At 39.6% G+C, this 21741-nt stretch overlaps 1 protein-coding gene across 6 annotated transcripts in view; it reads left to right on the top strand.

Moving 5' to 3' along the window:
* The window catches only part of CLIC5 (chloride intracellular channel 5), a 229525-nt gene that overhangs the window by 23382 nt on the left and 184402 nt on the right, over positions 1 to 21741 (top strand). Inside the window, exon 1 of one of the 6 annotated variants that reach the window (XM_055264849.2) lies at positions 20596 to 20658. The exons of the other annotated variants lie outside the window; for them this stretch is intronic. The gene's annotated coding sequence lies outside the window, so the exon portion shown is untranslated. Of the gene's footprint in view, positions 1 to 20595; positions 20659 to 21741 lie in introns of those variants that run through there. 6 annotated transcript variants of the gene reach the window in all.

Below are 21741 nucleotides of genomic sequence, written 5' to 3'. Positions count from 1 at the left end.
TCTCTTTATAAAACCATCAGATCTCATGAGACTTATTCATTATCAGGAGAACAGCACAGGAAAGACCTGCCCCCATGATTCAATTACTTCCCACCAGGTCCCTCTCACGACACATGGGAATTGTGGGAGCTACAGTTGAAGATGAGAATTGGGTGGGGACACAGCCAAACCATATCACCTTACTTTGAAACTTTAAAATGTTTTGTATATAGTTGATAACTTTGGAGAGATTCGGGTTAAAGGTTGTTAGAGAGGAAAAGGAAGGGAAAAGAAAACAAATGGTGATAAGCAAAAAAGACTAAATTTAAACATATCCCATATCTTCTTGAATCAACCTCTTTCTTAGACCTGAGAATAGATCAGGTCAATTAAATAGCTGTGTCCCATTTCAGGAGGTGGCATTGCAGATGGGCTAGGCCTCTATATATGGCAAACATCTTTAGTAAGAGGTATTTCTAAGGAAATAGAAGAAAAACAAAAGTGAATGTCTGAAGCAGTCTACACACTAGTTTTTCTAGAGACTCTAAAGCATCTTCAGATGGCAGGGGCTATCTGACAGATTTTTTTCTGGATTTCTAGTTTGAATTAGGTGTTCAAGTGAGCTTTCTGAGTAGCCCATACATCATCAGGCATGAAGGCTGTTTATCTATAAGTTGCTGTGGTGATTTCTTCTAGAGTTTAATTCAAGTTGTCTGTTTCCAAAAAAAAAAGAAAGGACAGGTTTGATTTCTAGTGATTCCAAGTGAGAGAAATAGAAGAAAAATGTGAAAACATTAGTTTGGAGACTTGTAATGAGGAAAGAATTAAGAGCTCAGCCCAAATTGTAGGAAATTGTAAAAACTAAAAAACTACCAACAAGGCTACAATCGAATAACAAGTGTACTGTAATTTTCTTCTCAAACATAATTTTTTCTCTCCCCAGTTCCCCATTTCTACCAAGCATAAAGAATAGTAGGACCAATTTATTTGCGAAATAAGTTTTAGTTTTATTGTATTTGGCTTGCTTATTTGCATAAGATGCAGCAAGCACAGTGATTGACTATGTAGGTTTTTAAGTTGGCTTTGCTGGAGAAAATCATGAAGAATCTAAGATTAGACTTTTAAAAGCCTTGAGGCTAGGAAACCAAGCCAAGAGTTTGCCAACAGACTGTGCTTGTAATATCCACATGAATTGGGTAAATTCTTTTATTCTTGAGGTCCCACAAGATCTTGAAGTTCCTGGTCCTATCAGAAAGTGACATTCTTTACCTACCTACCTACCTCTTATAAGGTCAAAGAAACCTTATAAGAGAACCATGTAGACAAGGTACCATATCAGTCTTTCCAATCTCAAAGCAGTCTGGTCATATCTGAAAATATGCCCTTCAGTAAAAACCTTGGAAAAATAACCGGTGTCTCAAATCACATTCTGTTACAAAAGAAAACAGATTCTTATTGAAATTATGCAAGTAACTATGTTGCCATAAATTAAAAATACTCACAAATAGTTTCTTGTTGGGGTGTTCAGACCTGGTGTTGACCAGGTCGTGGGGGTGACAAAGTCTGGTGGAGTCAAAGGATTGAGAAAAAGACAGTTTGAGAGAGAAGGGTAGGACACCGGGGGGCCATCGCGATCACGGAGGCTGCGAAGGCCCTGACCTCTGGGAGCCCATGCTGTTTATTGGTAATCCAACAAAGAAACAGGTGGTGAGAATGTGGAGGACAAAAGGTCAGGCATATGATCTACAGCTGTGATGGTTTAGCATTTATATGGAACATGTTCTGCTACTTGAGGTAATGGAGAGCAGGTTCTTTTAACTCAAGATACAATCGATCCTGGGAGAGCAAGGAGCAAAGAGCAAGGTGCCAGCAAGTCTAGACCCATTCCAGAGCCACTAAGCCCTGGATTCTATCCAAGCCATGAGGGATTTTATGCCCTGGGCTTAGATTATGGTAGGTGAGGGTAGCCTTCCACCCTTTAGCACAGAATTTGGTGTTCCAAAGTCCACAAGGAGTTTTAGACCCTGGACCCCGGACATGTTCCAAGACTTTTACATTACATCAGACATGCAAGCCCTGCCTCAGCTTCTCCCAACGCTCAGCTTTTCCCGACAGTTTCCAAATTCTGGAGAAATCAGGTAAAGAGTAAGATAAACCTTTCAACTTTGCTCACAAAAGTATACCTTACCCTATTGTTGTAAGCTACAAATAGCTCAAAAGAAAAAGTTTTCTTGACTCTGGAAAACAAAACATAAAAAGAATCAGCAATGTTTCAAACAAACTCATAAAAAATATTTCAGTTCTCTATTCATTCCCATGTAATTCATGCTTTCTTTGATTGATGTTGAGTTAGCAATCCTTATGAACACATCAGCTTTTTATTTTTTATTTTTATTTTTTTAGTAGAGACTGTTTCACCATTTTGGCCAGGATGGTCCCGATCTCTTGACCTCATGATGCACCCGCCTCAGCCTCCCAAAGTGCTGGGATTACAGGCGTAAGCCACTGCACCCGGCGGAACACATCAGCTTTTTAATTAGAGTGCTGGAAGTTTTTAATCTAGTCCAATGTTATGGAGTAGATCCAACTTTGATCTCCAAAGTTACCAGAAACCTGTATTCAAGAGTGTTAAATACTGGTCAGGATGCTTTCCAAAAATTTCCTTGAAGAAGAAGGAAATTTGGGACTATAGCCAATTATAAACCATTCTTTGAGAAAAATCAAAGTAAAATAATAATTGTCTATGGGTGACAAAATACTTAGAAATAGCTATAAAGACACAATTAATAAGAAAAGTTGGTTATTCCAGTGGCATACAACAATTTAATGTAATAATCATAATTATTCTGATGACATATCCTAAGACATAAGAATTTAAGGAATCTGTACAACCTTGGGACACATTAATAACATATTTATACAAGCTAAATACCATTTCTTATTTGACAATGCTTGCCATATCACTTTAACATACTACATTAGCCTAATAAGTCTCTCTTGGACTTTCAGGATCCCTAATATACAAAAAGTTAATTTTAGGCCAAAGATCAAACTTGGAATTTGAAATATGATTTTGGAAACTGCTCAAAATGGGAACACAAGTCACTGAAAAAAAAATTCATTCAATTAGCCAAAGTGATAATTCAAAACTTTCAAAAGGCAAAATCATATAGGGTGACAGGAGACTCAGCTTTTCAAACAATTAAAAGACCTGATAGGCAAGGTGTGGTGGCTCATGCCTGTAATCTCAGCACTTTTGGAGGTCGAGGCCAGTGGATCACCTTAGTCAGGAGTTCAAGACGAGCCTGGCCAACATGGTGAAGCCCTGTCTCTACTAAAAATACAAAAAAATCAGCCGAGCATGGTGGTGGGCACCTGTAATCCCAGCTACTTGGGAGGCTGAGGCAGGAGAATCACTTGAACCCAGGAGGTGGAGGTTGCAGTGAGCCAAGACCGCACCATTGCACTCCAGCCTGGGCAACAAGAATGAAACTCCGTCTCCCTCTGTCTCTCTCTCTCTCTCTCTCTCTCACACACACACAGACCTGATAAAAAGGCAAACAAAATCTGTCTCTCTCTTCCCTTTTTTTTTTTTGCAGTTTACATAAAATGTAAACAAAAAATATTTTACTCTTATGAATATTACACAAAAATCATGTTCTAAAAGAAAGTCAAATTCCACTTTTGCATCAGTGTATTATTAATGCTAACAATAATTTTAATAAAACCTTATAAGCAGATTCATGCAATCTCAATCGGCTTTGACCACACACAATAATATTTCCATAAACCCTTTTTAACATCTTATAATTTTCCCCATTTTCTTTGTTTCCAACTTTCTGTATCCATTGAGTTTTTTTTTTTTTTTTTTTTTTTTTTGATGGAGTTTCACTCTTGTTGCCCAGGCTGGAGTGCAATGGCGCGATCTCTGTTCACTGCAACCCCAGCCTCCTGGGTTCAAGCAATTCTCCTGTCTCAGCCTCCCAAGTGGCTAGGATTACAGGCATGCACCACCACGCTTGGCTAATTTTGTATTTTTAGTAGAGACAGGGTTTCGCCATGTTGGCCACACAGGTCTTGAACTCCCGACCTCAGGTGATCCGCCCACCTCGACCTCCCAAAGTGCTGGCATTACAGGCGTGAGCCACTGGACCCAGCCCCATTCAGTTTTATCTATTTATTATTTTTATTCCTTCAATTTAAGACAACTTTTAAAATCCTCTAAACTAACCAAAATTACTTATCCTTTAACAAAACCCACATTTTCCTGCCTTCTTATATAATCTTTTTTAAACCAAAAATACTTCCTAGTTTTCTTACATACTTTGTATACAAAACTGTTTATTTTATTAATATATGTAGCAATTTTAATTACACATATTAATTACAATGTTAGCTTTTATTTTGATAACCCTTATTTTGTGAAAACCCTAGGAAATAAGCAATTTTAATTATGTACCAGATGCAGATCCCAGGACAAGGGCCAGGGATGTGAAGACTATGCCTGGAGGATCCAACTCCTCCTAGCAAGGCCAGAAGGCACAACTGAGCCAGGAAGAAAGGGATTAGACCCTGTTCCCAGGCTTCACCATGGTCACTTGCCTAGACCTCAAAATCTAAAGGCTGAAATCCAAAAACATAAACTCACAGATTAAAAATGTCATAGAAGCAACAGTTTTATCACTTTAAAACATCTATTAGAGACAGTATACACCTGTCTGACCAATAGAACCAGGCAAAAAAAAAAGTCTAAATTAAATTCTGAAGACATTTATATTTTACCAATAACTTTTAAAATCACTTTATTTATGAAAGATTACTAAAATCGTGTAAATTTGATAAACTTTTGGGCTAGTTATGATCACTCATTTATTTATAAATTAAGTTGGGACAATATATAAACATAGATGTGTACCCATGTATACATAAAAATACAAACATAAGAAAAGACTTTATAGCTTTGACTTTAAAATTTTAGCCGTGAGACCAATGAAACTCACTAGTTTAAAAGGCAGTTGGATTCAAACTGTACCTTTGTAAATGCAAAAGGATAAAGTTTATCTTTCTCACATAGGTAAAGCCCTCACTGAGTTTTAGATTAAACATGGTAGCAAATTTATATCTCAAAGCACAGAGAAAGAGGATTTAGCTTTTTCAAGGAGTTTGGGTGTGTTAGAGGAAGTTTAAAAATAAATGCCAAGGTAACATAAAATCATAGGATTTCATAAGGAAACATGCAGATGGGCCTAGAGGAAATTTAGAAACCTTTTCAAAATAACCAGCTAAACACCAGAAAGTCATATTTTGGAGACCAATCTATATGAATAGGTGGCTTTTAAATTTTGTCTTCATTCTTCAACTGGACCAGTGACCTCAGGGCAAAGCTCATTAACAAATTGGGCCCCAAAAAAGCATTGCAGGTTTTATGGGGGACCTAATATTTAAATATGTGAAAAGCAGGCACAGCTGGAAAGTATAATATCTAGATCTTTAAAAATCTAGGATTCTGGCCTGGCGTGGTGACTCATGCCTATAATCCCAGCACTTTGGGAGGCTGAGGCAGGTGGATCACAAGGTCAAGATATTGAGACCATCCTGGCCAACATGGTGAAACCCTATCTCTACTAAAAATACAAAAATTAGCTGGGCATGGTGGCACGCTCCTGTAGTCCCAGCTATTCAGGAAGCTGAGGTAGGAGCCTCAATCGCTTGAACCTGGGAGGCAGAGGTTGCAGTGAGCTGAAATCACACCACTGCACTCCAGCCTGGTGACAGAGCGAGACTCTGTTCCACTTTTCCATTGAATTCCAGGTGCCAAAAAATAGGCACACATCTTGAGATGAGGGCTAGGCAAACAGTTCTTGTTAAAAAGACATTGCCCCTAAGCTGGTGGGCAACCCAGAATCATTCGACCCACTTTGACAAGCTCATCCCCCATGGGAGTCTCATCCCTCTGTGGTGAGCACTCTCATAGACTCCAAGTGTTCAAACTGCACCTTTCTCATCTAAACACAAAGAAATACATAGCCCCCTGTAGTGATAACCATTTATTGCAATCACTGTCAGAACCTCCCAAACTGTAGTTCTCGCCAGTGACCCACCAGCCATTGCACACATAGAGGTCAAGTTCTCTCTTAGAGTACAAAGTGATTCTTAGCATCCCCAAGGCCAAAGAGATCAGGCAACAGAATGTAAAAGAGAGCAGAGCTTTAGACCTGAGAGAACCTGCCTGGGACTCTTGAAACTCCACAGGGAAAACAGAAGACTTCAAAAGGGGGTGAGTGGCACCTTTTTCTGAGTTTCTTAAGGGGCCTGAGTCACTACCACTCCCTTCTAGATCTTTTCATGTGGTATCAAAGACAGTAAAGAGAAAGACAGCATAGGGAGGAGAAGTAAATAGAATAATTCTTGAGAAAGGAAAAGAACAGAGGAACCAAGCACATATTTAAAAGAGGTTTCAGTTGACTGAAAAAAATTCCCCCAAGCAGGCCTTAAAAAGCAGGAAGGCCTTTTTAGAAAAGTATATGTGTATATATAGCTTGAATATTGGCTTTTAATGAAGCTGACTTCTGACCATGGAGATCTTTTCAAAAAATCCTTTTAAATCTCTAACAGATTTTAACCAGGACAAACAACTGATATTTCTGGCTTTTAACTTTAAAAAAATATATATTCTCCCACCTCATAAGATCCAGAACCACCTCAAAGACAGCTCAAAAAAGGAGTTTTATTAGCCACAAATGTGTTACAACCCACATCTGTCCGGCTGCATTCTCTTAAGGTCTCAGCGTCTCAGCTAACCATTTTCACACAAATGCCCAAAAGCCCCATATGCCCCACTCAAAAGCTGCCCATGAAAGAGAAAAGGACCGATAAATGCCTACTCCCAAAAGCCAAAAGTCACACAAACTTCAAACCAAAAGAGATTGATTCCCTGACCAGCAATCAAACCAAGGCTGTAGGAATGAAGGCATGGAATTTTAGCTGTCACACTACAAGCTGGACTAGACTTCACTGTGAATCCTTCAGAGGGTCTAAAGCAGGCAGTTTTAATGTACAAAGGCTTTTAACTTTGTTTCGGGTCAGATTTTTGCTCCTTAGTCAAGAAAATTTCTAAGGCTAACCATAATACTATTATGTTTCTTTCAATTTGGTCTTCCTACAGGTACAAAGTCAATTATTTAGAATAAGGGATCTCCAAATTTCCTTTTCTTTTTTTAAACGTAGGAGTCTTTGCCTCTTTATGGAAAGCTCAGGGTGTATTATAATTTGCCAGGCTTAGAACAAAGTGGTGTTTCCTAGAGAAGGCATAGAAGAAGCAATCCCCCAAGTCCCCCTCCCCCAAAATTCATTACCAGGGATAGTCTCAGGTAGCAAAACACTCTTGTTGCCATAGACTAACAATCAACAAGGTTGAGACAACAAAAGTCCCATGGTGATGGGACTTGTTAAGACAAACTTGCCTGAGAACTTGACACGTTCAGAACAGAAACTGTGCTGGCCTCAAGTTCCCAGCCATTTTTAGAATGGTCACCTGTCATGACTTGAAGATCATGCCCCCCAGATGGTGGAGACAAAAAGAATGTGCTCTCACTTCATCACAAGTCAAGCTCTCATGGACATAAAACAAGACGAGAGGAAACCTTATCCAGTACCCATCTTCCTGACAGAATAACACAGAAAAACAAAGGCATAGGAAAATATTATTTCTGGAAGAAAATGGATTAAATATGAATATGCATACCAAAAAGTACACCAGAGTTGTACTTGACTACACCAAGAGAAACAAAGGCATAGGAAAAGATGATTTCTGGAAGAAAAGGGATTCAACATGAGTACACAGAGTTGTACTTGACTACACCAAGAGAAACAAAGGCATAGGAAAAGATGATATCTGGAAGAAAAGGGATTCAATATGAGTACACAGAGTTGTACTTGACTACACCAAGACTAGTCACACAAATCCTTTTCTCCTATTAATCAAAACCTTGCAGGTGAAGAAGAAACAGCGCTTTTTACCATTTGCTCCACCAGAGAGAGAGAGACAGAGGCTGGGAGCCTGATGGGTAAGAATCTCTTACCCTTCTGCTGGCTTGTCAGGTCCAGGGTTCCCTTAGCTGCAGCTTCCAGAAGAGTGGAGCTTTGGAATCCTGCTCACAGCAACAAAACAGTAGGAGCCAAAGGAAAACCTCCCGTTTGCCCTCTGAAGTTTTGCTGAAAAAATCAACTCAGATGAATTGGAGAAAAGGCTTACAAATTTGTTAATGTGCACAATAAGGAAAACCATAGAGTGACTACCCCACCCTCCAATGGAGTTAAGAAACATATGCCATCCTGAGGTTGCACAAAGAATGGCAGCTTGAATCATGGCAAAACAGATTATGGTGGCAAAATGCATTATGGAAGGGCAAGGAGAGGAGGCCTGGCTAGCAAAGGTGGTCTTGTTATATAAATAAAACTTCACAGATATCAGTCCTCAGAAAGAATAGATAGTAAGACTCTCATTAATCTTTCTTAGACAAGGAAATGCCTCAGAAAAACCTAGCTGCATCAGTGCAGATTGTCTACAGATGTAAATACCCCTACGAAAGACAGCTTTGCAGGGTTACTTCTGTTTGCAGGGTCTCTGAACAGCCACCCCACCTCGAAGTATGTCAAAGAAGTGGGGTGAAATATTTTTATTTCCTTCAGTCGCTATTTATCTTATTTTTCAAAAGCCTACATGAAAGGTTATATATAATTTTAAGAAGCCCATTTGTTTGCTTGAAGATCTTAATTATGAGTTTTGCTGCAACTAGTTACAGGACTATAGGCAAATTAGTTAATCTCTTCAAGTCTGTATTATTTTCCTTGTAAAATGGAAACACTGCTGTTTGCTATCCTCAAAAAAAAAAAAAGCTGAGTGAAACTCATGTGTGATATGATCAAATGAGATAATACTTTGAGAAAGAATTAATCAAAGAAGAAATTTTTAAACTAATCTGGATATCCCATGCTGTATTTGAATATGTGTTTCTCTACAAGGGAGAGATGGAGAGCAATATTACTGATTCTTCACAAGGCATTCTTCACTGATGTTTGTCCCAGTCTTGTGTTTCTTTCTTCTCTGATTTTTACTTTTAGTTTATGTCACCTAATCCTTTCTGGAATCAGGGGATGTTACATATAAATACATTTTAAAACAGCACTCACCCTTTGTATACTTGAGTCATGCTTTAAAAAAACAATTTAGAAATGCAACTGCCCTATGAGCTCTGTGATGTGTATTTTATTAACCCTTTCTTCCATATCTATAATTTGAAGATGGCTGGAGTCAGCTGGCAAATACAGAAGCAGGAAACATTACACTGAAGCTCAGAAAATAATATCCCCAAATGAAGGCATCAGAAATAAAAGTTCTTCTCTGACCTTCTTTCTCTGAAGGAGAGTCATAAAAACCAGAATCCCTTTTCCCCAAAGCCAGCCATAAAATCTTAGAATATTACTCTAACTTTCCCTTTGCCTTTCTGTATAAAAATTGGACATAAAGAAATTTTCTGACCTCCCTTATTTGGCTGTAGGTCATAAGACCTCCATTCCATAGAGGGTCCTGTGCCACACCCAGAAGGAAGGAACGCTGCTCAGAGAGGCCAAGAGGAGTCTAGACAGACAGGCCTTGCTGGGTTTCCCAACTCCATCTATTAGCATTAGATCATACCCTTATTGCCCAATCGTATTTCTGCATTGCTGCTCGTACTTTGTTGAACCTAAGCAAAAATTGGACAATTTTCTGTGTATTTTTGGGTCTTCATTCAGAAGATTCCTGTGTGTACATGTTAAATAATTTTTTTTTTTTTTTTTTTTTTTGAGACGGAGTCTCGCTCTGTCGCCCAGGCTGGAGTGCAGTGGTGCAATCTCGGCGCACTGCAAGCTCCGCCTCCCGGGTTCACGCTATTCTCCTGCCTCAGCCTCTCCAAGTAGCTGGGACTACAGGCGCCCGCCACCACGCCCGGCTAATTTTTTTGTATTTTTAGTAGAGACGGGGTTTCACCGTGGTCTCGATCTCCTGACCTCGTGATCCGCCCGCCTTGGCCTCCCAAAGTGCTGGGATTACAAGCATGAGCCACCGCGCCCGGCCCATGTTAAATAATTTTTTATGATTTTTCTCCAATTATTCTGCCTTGTGCGAAGTGATTTTTCCATGAAACTTCAGGGGCTCAAGGGCCCTGGCCCCTACAATTAATATAACCTAGGACATAAATTTACCCTTCTATTACCTCACTCCTCATACCACTCCCACCCCCAACACACACACTTTTTCTTTTTTTTTTTTTCTCAATATTCTAGAATGTACCTGGAATGAGCCTAAAATATTTTTTCCCCCAGGAATGGTGTAATGTATGGAGTGGTTATTTCTAGGGGTATTTAGTTTACTAATGATTAAAGAAAAAGTCAAAAAGGACTTTGGAGATTATCAAATTTAAACCTGCATTTTACATTATTAAATAAACTTCGTAGATCATTGGTTTAGATTGAGCCCCTGCACTAGGTTCAACAGACCAAACCAAAATGCAGTCACTCCTGCTGAAGTTCCATGTTACCAAGCCAAAACTAAGTTCTTTACCTGACCTTCTGAGAAATCAGGTGAGTCAGAGATAATAGCCAAATCTCCACACAAGCCAGTTTTAGCTGGCATGATAAGGAAGTCCCCTCTGTTTTAACCTTTACAAGGAAAGGAGCTTGGAAATAACCAACTTGCTTTTTGTTTTTTGATTCTGCTTTTCTCAGCCCTTTTCTGTCTACAAAACCAACCTCCTTTGCTCAGTTCATCTGAACACATTCCACTTTGTAGAATGAGATGTTGCCCAATTCTAGAATCACAAATAAAAGCCAATTAAGGTCTTTAAATTTATTGTAATTTTGTCTTTGAACAACATATATGAAGTTTTAATTACCTGCTTAGTTATAGGTAGCAAATTTGAAACACTCATTCCTTTCCCAAGGACATGATGAAGTGATCAGATTATTTTATACCCCTTTGAACAACTTTCTGAGGCATGTTTGTATAGGCTTCTTGGTTACTTTAGAAACATTCTAAGCAGCAGAGCAGTCTTACAACCTGAGTATTTTCTATCTTCGCAGATTCACGTTTGGATTTGTTGACTTAGTGGGTTGGCACAGGGTACATGCAGACCCCAGGTCAATTGAGTACTGAGATTTTTCTCTTCTATAAGATGTATTTCAACCCCCTGAAGTTTCCACGGGGAATTCTTTATTCCATGGTGGATGAGGCAAAACAGGTCGTATGTCCTGTCCCATAACTGTCCTGCCACCATCACCTGATTGTCAGCCATAACCTGTTTTTGGTCATGCTCTGAGCCCCCATTCTTTCTGTAACCTCCAGGTGGTGTATAAGCTGCTGCACCCCATTGAGGGGTTAGTGGTAATCGCTCTGTGGTTCTCTCTGTGTGCACACGAATAAATTTGTATGCCTTTTCTCCAATTAATCCTGCCTTTTGTGAGTTGATTTTTCAGCGAACCTTCAGAGGACAAAGTGGAGGTTTTCCCTTGGCCCCTATAATTCTTTCATATTGCCTTAATTTCTTACATTATGGCTGTATTTATGTATTTCTTATATAATTTAAAATAAAAGGTATATGATTAACATTAGAATACAATGATGTTCATGAATGGCACCCATCCACTTGAGCCCTAATAAATTGCTGCCCCTGTGGTCTTAGCACTAAGACCAAGGAGTGGCATTTCGGCTGGGAGGGTGTTTGCAAATCTGTAGCTAGTGTAACTCCTGCAGCTTGTGCCAATGCAGACAGCGTCATCAGCCATCCACTGACCACATCAAGGTGCAAGCAGCCCCAGGGCAAAGTCAGGGAGCTGCTTCATGACAAAGGGCAAATTCTATGACTTTTCCAATTCTCAGTTTTTTCATCTTTAAAATGGGAATAAAGGCAATGATAGCAGTCCCAGCTCACTCATAGAGTTTTAGTTTGTTTGTTTTATTTTCCTGGCAATATCCTGCTTGATGTTTCCATGCATTGCAGCTCTGACCTAGTGACTGAAGACTGAAACAAGGTAAAAGGTCAAAGGCAGATGACGAATGGCTGGAGCCAAACTGGGATGAGTTAACTAACTGATGCATATCATTGTGACCTACTTCTGCCTGGCATCTTTGCAGAACTAAAAATGGGACCTAAATAGCATTGTTTCCAGGAGAAGAAAACTGGTTGGCAATTTGTCAAAATAGTAGAAGCGAGGTCTCAGCCCCGTTTTTTTTTTTTTTTTATGGTCTTATGAATTTTAAATAACCTCAGGAAGGCATTGGAAGTTTTCCTTGGGATAGAAATCTCTCCCTGTGTCCTTTTCAAAGCCTCCATGGACAAAGTGCTATCAAAATGATCGTTATTCTGCCAGTCATGTTAATGAAGAAGTGTGCATTTTAATAATTTTTCATTCCTTTTCCCCACAGATATAGACACAGGGAATGCCAGCTCAAAGGCCAATGTATCCACACACCCACCCTTAATGAAATAGGTGGGCAAGAGTATACATTTTGCAATTTAAAAAACTATTTTACTACAGAACTAGCTTCCTATTTTTTCTGGATTTAAAGACACACATGGTCTTAGCATATGTACATACATATATAAAGTGAGTAAGGCAATCTAGAAATGTACACAAAAGAAAGTAAAATTCTTCCCCAAACTCACCACCAGGAGATACTGCAAATGACAGTTTTGTGCATGTCCATTTCTGAAAAGTATGTTTTCCTTTACCTATGTTTAAATTTTTTTCCAGTACAAATACATCAGGGAAGCCAATGGCTGTCTATTGTTTCACTTGCTCATTGTACGCTAATAATAGACAAAAATACTTTTTTCTCCCTTTCAGAAAGTCCTGCTTTCAAGGGAGGTTGGTTCTCTGTTACCACAGTTGGGGGCTACATTGATAGAATTATTCCACAGCATTCCTGAAAACTCGGTCTGGTAATTTTTCTGCCGTTTTCACTTCCTGCAGGTCAGACATCCTAAAGACCAACAAGAGTTTTGACATTTAGGCTCAACCCCTATTCTGGGGGAGTGCCTGTACACTTAGAATTCAGTGGGATAACCTCTCTACCTTCTTCCCTCAGTTTTGTGTGTTGATTGTTACTGGCCTGACTTTTTAGCCATCTTCTGTCCCTTTCTCTAATAAGATAAAACTTGGTGTGGAAACTGCCCAGTAAGTTTGGTGGTTTCTAACCATCTGTGAAGTGCCTTCTGTGCTCCCTTCTACCCCCACCCCGGCAGCCAGTGCTGGTTCCCCACACCTAGTCACTAGGCTCTGGAAGCTTCTCAGGGCCAGCCAGTTCTGTGCTGGCACCAAGCCAGTCTCAGCAAACAAAGAACAATCAGCATGTTGTTCTCAATCCAGTTCACACTTTAAAACCCTCTGGGCCAGGCACAACCTCCCTCCACTGCCCTCAGACTCTTTGACTTTCTGATTGACTGGGTGCTGACACCTGGGCTGGGGAGCAAAGCAGGAAGGAGAGAAGGCAGAAAGCAATAGTTATGCTTCCGTTGGAGAAGCACCTTCCACTCCCTGTCCAGGCTGGTGAAGATCTTCCAGGATATTAATCTTTGCAAAGGCTATGTTTCCTCCCCACCTCCCATAGGTAGAATAAGTGGAAGAAACGCCAACACAATACTGATTGTTTTTTCTTTATTCGATTTCTCTAAGGCTACTTTTGAAATATCAAATGTAAAGCTTTTTCTAAAAACATACTTTGTTGTCTGCCCTAAGCACATGCTTAGCCTGCCTATAATGTAAACCAGCTATGGTGGCCAGACATACACACATCAGAATTTGGGAAACTGGTAGCATTTTAATTTACTAGTAGCATTTTCAATTCAATTTCAATAACATTCAATAATAATTAATAATTTCTGCCAGTGAAATCTTACCACTGGAAATCCAAAACTGACGTTTGTTCTATTTAAATGTAAATGTATTGACCCATCACATTTTGGTAAGTATTTCTAAGAGGTGGAAGAAAAAGATACCTACAAAACTTAAGAAACTTTGCCCTCAGTAGCATATTTTTTAAAGTAAAACTTTATTTTCCTTGCAGTCCCTTTGAAGATGTTTTAACTTTTAGAACTCGAAGACCTAGTTACGTGACAATTATTAAAATCACCAGGAGAGGATTTTTAATGTACCAATGCCCAGGCCTCCCTCCTGCCCACTCCTCCATGCTGAGTTGCCATAGGGTGGCTGTCATTGCTATTGCTTTAAAATCTTCCCAGGTGATTCTAATATGAAGCCAGCTTTGAGACCCAGTAAGAAGAAGACAGGTGTACACCCCATCAGATGGTCCAGCAGAAATTAATGCAGTGACTAACTAGTCAGTGGTTTCTGTCTGTCTTCCATTAACAAAAATGGTTACCATTTCAGATTAACTCAGCAAAAATTTATGAATTAAATTATAACAGAAGGTACTAGAGATGTCAATATAGAGAATTGTAGATATGTCTAGTAAATTATGTCCATGTATGTTAAATCTTAACTATCAAGACATTTCATTAGGGTGCTGTGAATCATGTATGGCCTGGAATGGTGAAATTCAAGTCTTGGAGTATCTCTTTCATACTCTTAGCTACTCGAGTTGCCACTGGCAACCTTAGACCATGTTGATCTGTGTCCTTCAGGAGGCTTAAGCCTCTGTAAGTAACTGATGGTCCAGCATAGCCAGTATTTCCAGCCCTTTGCCACAATTGCTCTCAGTGTGTCTGAGCACAGCTTTTTCCCTGCTCAGGGGTTGAGCAGCAGAGATCTGCCACTGCCTCTCCAAATGTACATCAATGGCATCTATCCCAAGCTGGGGTCAGGGCTATAGATACAGGCAATAGTATCTCCTCACTGTTGTTGTTTTTTTTTTCTTTTAGACATTTTATTATGAAAAATTTCCAGCATACAGAAAAGTTGAAGAACACCCACATGCCCACTATTCAGATTCTACAATAAACATTTGCTATATTTGTTTTACCTACATATCTAGTCATCCATCCATCCACTCATATTATTTTTTAATGCACATCTTATTTTTTAATGCACTGTCAACTACAGACATCAGTACTGTTCACCTCCAAACATTTCAGCAACATATCGTTAATGATAGTCAAAAATTTGTTTAGCGTTCCTTTTGTTTTAAATAAAATTTATAAAGAATGAAATGTGTAATTCTTAAGTGTACTATTCTTTGAGTTTTCACAAATGCATAGACCTATGTAACCTAAAGTCCTATCAAGATATAGAATATCCCATCCCCCTAGGAAGTTCCCTCGTGGCCCTTCCAAATAATCTCTGCCTACTCTGGTTTTCAAGCAACCACTGTTTTGCCTTTTAAAAAACTATAGATTTGTTTTGCCTTCTATAGCTTCATATAAAAGAAATAAAATCATGTAGTAAGTACTCTCTTGAGTCTGGTTGTTTCATTCAACATGATGCTTATGAGATTCACCCATGTTGTTGTTGTTGTTGTGTATCAGTAATTCACACACTTTCATTAGAAGTCTTTGGTCCAACATTAATCAAGAAAGCCTCAAGGCAGGACCAGAAGCAGCTTGCAGCCAGCTAGGCCACAGGAGTATGCTCTGTTGGATCTCTCATATGTTGGAGGCCGGCAGCCATGTCATAAGGACACCAAGCAGCTACATGGAGAAGACTATGTGGCAAAAGTCTCAGGCCTTCTGCAAACAGCCATATGAGCAAGCCCTTTGGAAGATGAGTCTGTAATCCCAGTCAAACCGTCGGATGACTGCAGTCCTATCCTACATGACTGCAACAGCAAGAGAACCTGAGCCAGTGTTCCATGTTATAGAAGTAGTAGCCAGCATTGCATGGTGTGGATATACCACAACTTATTTATCCATTTGCTAGTCAATAGACTCCTGGGATATTCTCAGTTTGTGGCATGATATGGTTTGGATCTGTTCCCTGGCCTGGATCTCATGTCAAATTGTAATCCCCAGTGTTGGAGGTGAGGGCTGGTGGGAGGTGATTGAATCATAGGGGCAGATTTCCCACTTGGTGCTGTTCCATTGAGAGTGAGTGAGTTCTCATGGGATCTGGTCACTTAAAAGTGTGTGGCACTTCCCCCTTCTCTCTTTCTCTTGGTCCTGTTCCTGCCATGTAAGATGACTGTTCAGGCTTTGCCTTCTGCCATGAGTAAAAGCTCCCTGAGGCCTCCCCAGAAGTAGATGCCACCATGCTTCCTGTATATATTGTAGAGCAGTGAGTCAATTAAACCTTTTTCCTTTATAAGTTACCCAATGTCAGGTATTGTATTTCTTTATAATAGTACAAGAATAGACTAATACAGAAAAATGGTACCAGGGGTTGGGATAAAGATATCTGAAAATATGGAAGGAGCTTTGGAACTGAGTCGGAGGAATGTAGAAGGCTCAGAAGAAGACAGGAAGATGGGGGAAGTTTGGGACTTCCTAGAGTATTGTTAAATTGTTGTGACTAAAATGCTGATAGTAATATGTGATATGGACAATGAAGTCCAGGCTGCAGCAGTCTCAGATAGAGATGGAAAACTTATTAGGAACTGGAACAAATGTCATTTTTGTTATGCATTAGCAAAGAGGTTGGCTGCATTGTTCCCCTATCCTAGGGATCTGTGAAACTTTGAACTTGCGAATGATGATTTAGGGTATCTGGCAGAAGAAACTTGTTAGCAGCAAAATGTTCAAGATATGACCTGGCTGCTTCTAACAACTTATGTTCATATACATGAGCAAAGAAATGACCTGAAATTGGAACTTATTTTTAAAAGGGAAGCAGAGCATAAAAGTTGGAAAATTTATAGCCTGGCTATATAGTAAAAAGGAAAAACCCATTTTCAGGGGAAGAATTCAAGCAGGCTGCAGAAATTTGCATAAGAGGAGCCAAGTGCTAATATCCAAGGCAATGGAGGAAAGGCTTTGAAGGCATTTCAGAGACCTTTATGGCAGCCCCCTCCCATCCTATGCCCTGGAGGCGTAGGAGGGAAGAATGGTTTCCTGGGACAGGCCCAGGGCCCCACTGCCCTGTGCAGCCTTGGGATACTGCTCCCTGTATCCTGGCTTCTCCTGCTCCAGCCGTGGCTTAAAGGGGCCTGGGTACTGCTCAGGCTGCTGCTTCAGAGGGTGTAAGCCATAAGACTGGTGGCATCCACGTGGTGTTAAGTCTGTGGGTGCACAGAGTGCAAAAGTTGAGGCTCTACTACCTAGATTTCAAAGGATTATGGAAAAGTGTGAATGTCCAGGTAGAAGCCTGCTGCAGGGATAGAGCCCTCAGGGAGAACCTCTATTAGGGCAATGCAGAGGGAAAATGTGGGGTTGTAGCCCCCACTCAGAGTCCTCACTGGGGTACTTCCTAGTGGAGCTATGAGAGGATGGCCACTGTCCTCCAAACCCCAGAATGGTAGAGCCACCAACAGCTTGCACCATGTACCTGGAAAAGCCACAGGCACTCAATGACAGCCCATCAGAGCAGCTGTGGGAGCTGAACCCTTTAAAGCCACAAAGGTGGAGCTTCCTAAGGCTTTGGGGGCCCACCCCTTTCACCAGTGTTCCCTGGATGTGAGAAATGAAGTCAAAGAAGATTATTTTGGAGCTTTAAGATTTAATGACTTCCATGCTGGTTTTCAGACTTGCTTGGGGGCCTGTAGCCCCCCTTTTTTGGCCAATTTCTTCTTTTGGAACAGGAGTATTTACCCAATGCCTATACCCCCATTGTATCTTGCAAGTAACTAACTTGTTTTTTATTTTACAGGCTCATAGGTGGAAGGGACTAGCCTTGTCTCAGATGAGACTTTGGACATTGGGCTTTTGAGTTAGTGCTGGAATGAGTTAAAACTTTGGGCAATTGTTAGGAAGGCATGATTGTATTTTGAAATATTACAAGGATATGAGATTTCGAAGGAGCCAGGAACTGAATTATATGGTTTGGATCTGTGTCCCTGCCAAAATCTCATGTCTAATTGTAATCCCCAGTGTTGGTGATGGGGCCTGGTGGAAGATGATTGGCTCATGGGGCCAGATTTCCCATTTAGTGCTGTTCTGGTGATAGTTAGTGAGTTCTCATAAGGTCTGGTCATTTAAAAATGTCTGGCAGCTCTGCTACTCTCTCTTTTGGTACTTTTCCTGCCATGTAAGACGCCTGCTCCTGCTTTGCCTTCTGGCATGAGTAAAAGCTTCCTGAGGCCTCCCCAGAAGCAGATGCTGCTATGCTTCCCATACAGCCTGCAGAACTGTGAGCCAATTATACCTCTTTTCTTTCTAAATTACCTGGTGTCAGATATTTCTTTACAGCAGTGTGAGAACAGACTAATACAGGGGGTTTATGTGAACATTCTTGTACAAATCTTTTTGTGAACATGTGTTTTCATCTTTCTTTGATAAATATCTAGGAGAAGAACTGCTAGATCATGGGGTAAGTATATGTTAATTTTACAAAAAAACAAAATCTGATAGATCTTTTCTCCAAGTAGTCATATTGTCTTACATTCCTACCAACAGTTTATGAGAATTCAGGCACTCAGACATCCTCATCAATATCTGATGTTGTCATTCTTTAATTTTAGCCATATTAGTGGGTGTGTAGTGGGATCTCATTGTAGTTTTAATTCATATTTTGCTTTTGCTGTGTTACATGTGAGTTAACACCTACCATGTGCAAAATGTTATGCAAAATGTACCAGGACTTTCCTAGTCAGACTGTGGTCCGTGAATCAGTCATATTAGTATCCTCTGGGAGCTGGATATGCCGAGAAATGCAGAGTTCCCACCCCATCCCAGACCTGCTGAATCAAAAATCTGCATTTCAACAAGAACCCCAGATGATTCTTATGAATATTTAAAGTAAGAAATTCTGTATTGGAAATATAAAGGTAAATAAGATGTGGTTATTGACCTGAAAAAATGGGGCAAGATAGAAAAGGTGGTAAGCAGGGACCAGATATAAGTGGAGCAAAGTTATTATAATAAATATGATGCCTGACCCAACAGACATGAAAACAAAATCTGAAAGGAGATGGAGAGAACAGATGGGGCGTCATGGGGAAGACATCTCTTATGTGGGTCATGAGCAGTAGATGGGGAGGAAAAAGGAAGAAAGATATGTATTCTTAGCTGTACTGTGAAAAGCTTAGTCTGATAAAACGCAAGAATTGGATTGGGGAGGGGTAAAAGAGAAAGATAAGTTTTTGGATTAGAGTAACAATTCAAATAAGAGAAATTGAAAGTAAAGTGACTGCAAGATCCCTAATCTTGTACACTGTACACTGTAGACAGATATGTTCATTTATTCAAGGAGGCTTCTTAGTTTTTGGTTGGGACTTCAGGATATGGAAGTAATAGGGCAGAAACAGTGTGCTACGATTATTAACAATGACAGAGTAGATTTTCCTTATCAATAATAAAGAAACTGAGAACAACAAGATATAGTCAAGACACCAAAGGTGCAACAAATACTAGTAGGGAAATTGATTACAAATATAATTTCACGTGTATATATACAGATATGTATACACACACACACACAAAAGGGAACAATTCTGATTTTGGTGTGGATTATCTGGAATTTAGAGATATGCCACTACTTATTTTCTGTTTAGTTTGAATGTTAAGGATGATAGGAGGTAAGACTTGAGTTAAAGTTTTATGGATACTTTATTACTTAGGTAGAATCAGGGCAGGAATAAAACACATTTAGTTTAGTCTGTAGATTGACTCTAGAAAAATAAACATTAAAAAGAAAAAAATAATAATCATGAAGAAGACTTGAGAAGACCTGCAAAACACTTTTGTAATTGGCATTGTTTAAAAGTGCTTATCTTGTTCTTGTTTGTCTAGCAAGTCTCAGAAGACACCATTAGAATTTAATAATCATTTCCTCCAGGAAACTGAGTTATTATATTGTGAAAACGTGGGTTTTGGATTCAAATACTCTTGGATTCAGGTCTGGCTTCTCTGCTTATTGTCTGCCTGATCTTGGACAAATCTATTTACCCGAAACTCAATTTCCTCAGGCGTACAATAGAAAAATGAATTGCCTTATTGAGTAGTCATGAAGATTGAATGTTCTTCACAAGCTCCTAAGAGTTGTTATCACCTCACACCGGCTAGAATGGCTATCATCAAAAAGAGGAAAGATAACAAGTGTTGGTGAGGATGAGGAGAAAAGGGGACGCTTGCCCACCGTTGGTGGGAATGTCAGTTAGTACAGCCATATTGAGAACAGTATGGAGGTTCCTAAAAATATTAAAAATAGAACTACCATAAGGTCCAGTAATTCCTCTACTGGCTATATATCTAAAGGATATAAAATCACTATGTCAAAAACATATCTGCATTCTCATGCTTATTGCAGCATTATTCACAATACCTAAGATATGGAATTAGCCTGTGTCCAACAACAGATGAATGGATAAAGAAAATGTGACATATATACACAATGGAATTATATCTGGCCTTTTTTGGTATGAACATGGCTTACTGCAGCCTCGACCTCCTGGGCTCAAGCAATCCTCCCTCCTCAGCCTCCCAAGTAGCTGGGACCATAGGCATGCACTGCCATGTCCAGTTAATTTTTATTTTTTAATCTTTGCAGAGATGGGGTCTTGCCCTGTTGCCCAGGATGGTCTTCAACTGAGCTCAGGTAATCCTCCTGCCTTAGACTCCCAAAGTTTTGGGATCACAGGCATGAGCCACCATGCCAAGCCCTGTTTAGCCTTTAAAAAGAAGGAAATCCTGTCATTTGCAACCACATGGATGAAACTGGAGGACATTATGTTAAGTGAAATAAGCCAGGCACAGAAAAACAAATACTACCACATGATCTCACTTATATGTGGAGTGTAAAACAGTGAAACTCATAGAAACTGAGAGTAACATGGTGGTGGCCAGAGCTTGGTGGTTTAGGGGATTGGGGAGATGTTGGTCAAAGATACAAAATTTCAGTTAGACAGGAGGGATAAGTTCAAGAGACATATTGTGCCCGTCTAGTACTACAATACATGTGTTAAAATACCTTAGACAAATTAAATTCAGTAGAGCTTAATTGCTCAAAGAAGATGTGTGAATCAGGCAGCATTCCCAACCAGAATAGGTTCAGAGAAACTTCGTGCTGCCATGTGGTTGGAGAGGATTTACGGACAGAAAAAGGAAAGTGACCTCCAGAAAATGGAAGTGAGGTATCTAAACAGCTAGATTGATAACAACTTGTTGTTTGCCTTATTTGATCTCAGTTTGAAGAGTTGCCCGTCTTTGGCCAAAACTTGGTGATTGTTACAAGAGTCGGTTACAGTCTGTTTACACACCACATTAGGTTGCATTTCACTATGTACAGAGAAACCTTTAGGCTGAACCTAAAACACGTAGAAGGCAGCTTTAGGTTAAACTTAATTTAATGTATTGTGTATTTGAAAATTGCTAAAAGAATAGATTTTAAGTGTTCTCATTGCACAGGCACAAAATAAGTATGTGAGTTAATACGTATGTTAAGTGGCTTGATTTGACCATTCCACAATGTATACACATATTAAGGCATCATGTTATGCATCATAAATATATACAATTTTTACTTGTCAATCTAAACATTTTTTAAAAATTAAATGTGGGTTGTTAAATGAACTGTAAAAAAATAAGTAAAAGGCGAATTGAGCTCCCAACTAAAGTAACACATAGATCAAGTATTTTTAACATAAGTTTGGAATTTGAGGCATTTTATCTTCAAAGCAAA

This window comes from Symphalangus syndactylus, chromosome 23, assembly GCF_028878055.3.
Source record: "Symphalangus syndactylus isolate Jambi chromosome 23, NHGRI_mSymSyn1-v2.1_pri, whole genome shotgun sequence".
Classification (NCBI taxonomy): domain Eukaryota; kingdom Metazoa; phylum Chordata; class Mammalia; order Primates; family Hylobatidae; genus Symphalangus; species Symphalangus syndactylus.
The sequence above is the reverse complement of the archived record's forward strand: the minus strand, read 5'-3'. Positions and strand labels throughout refer to the sequence as shown.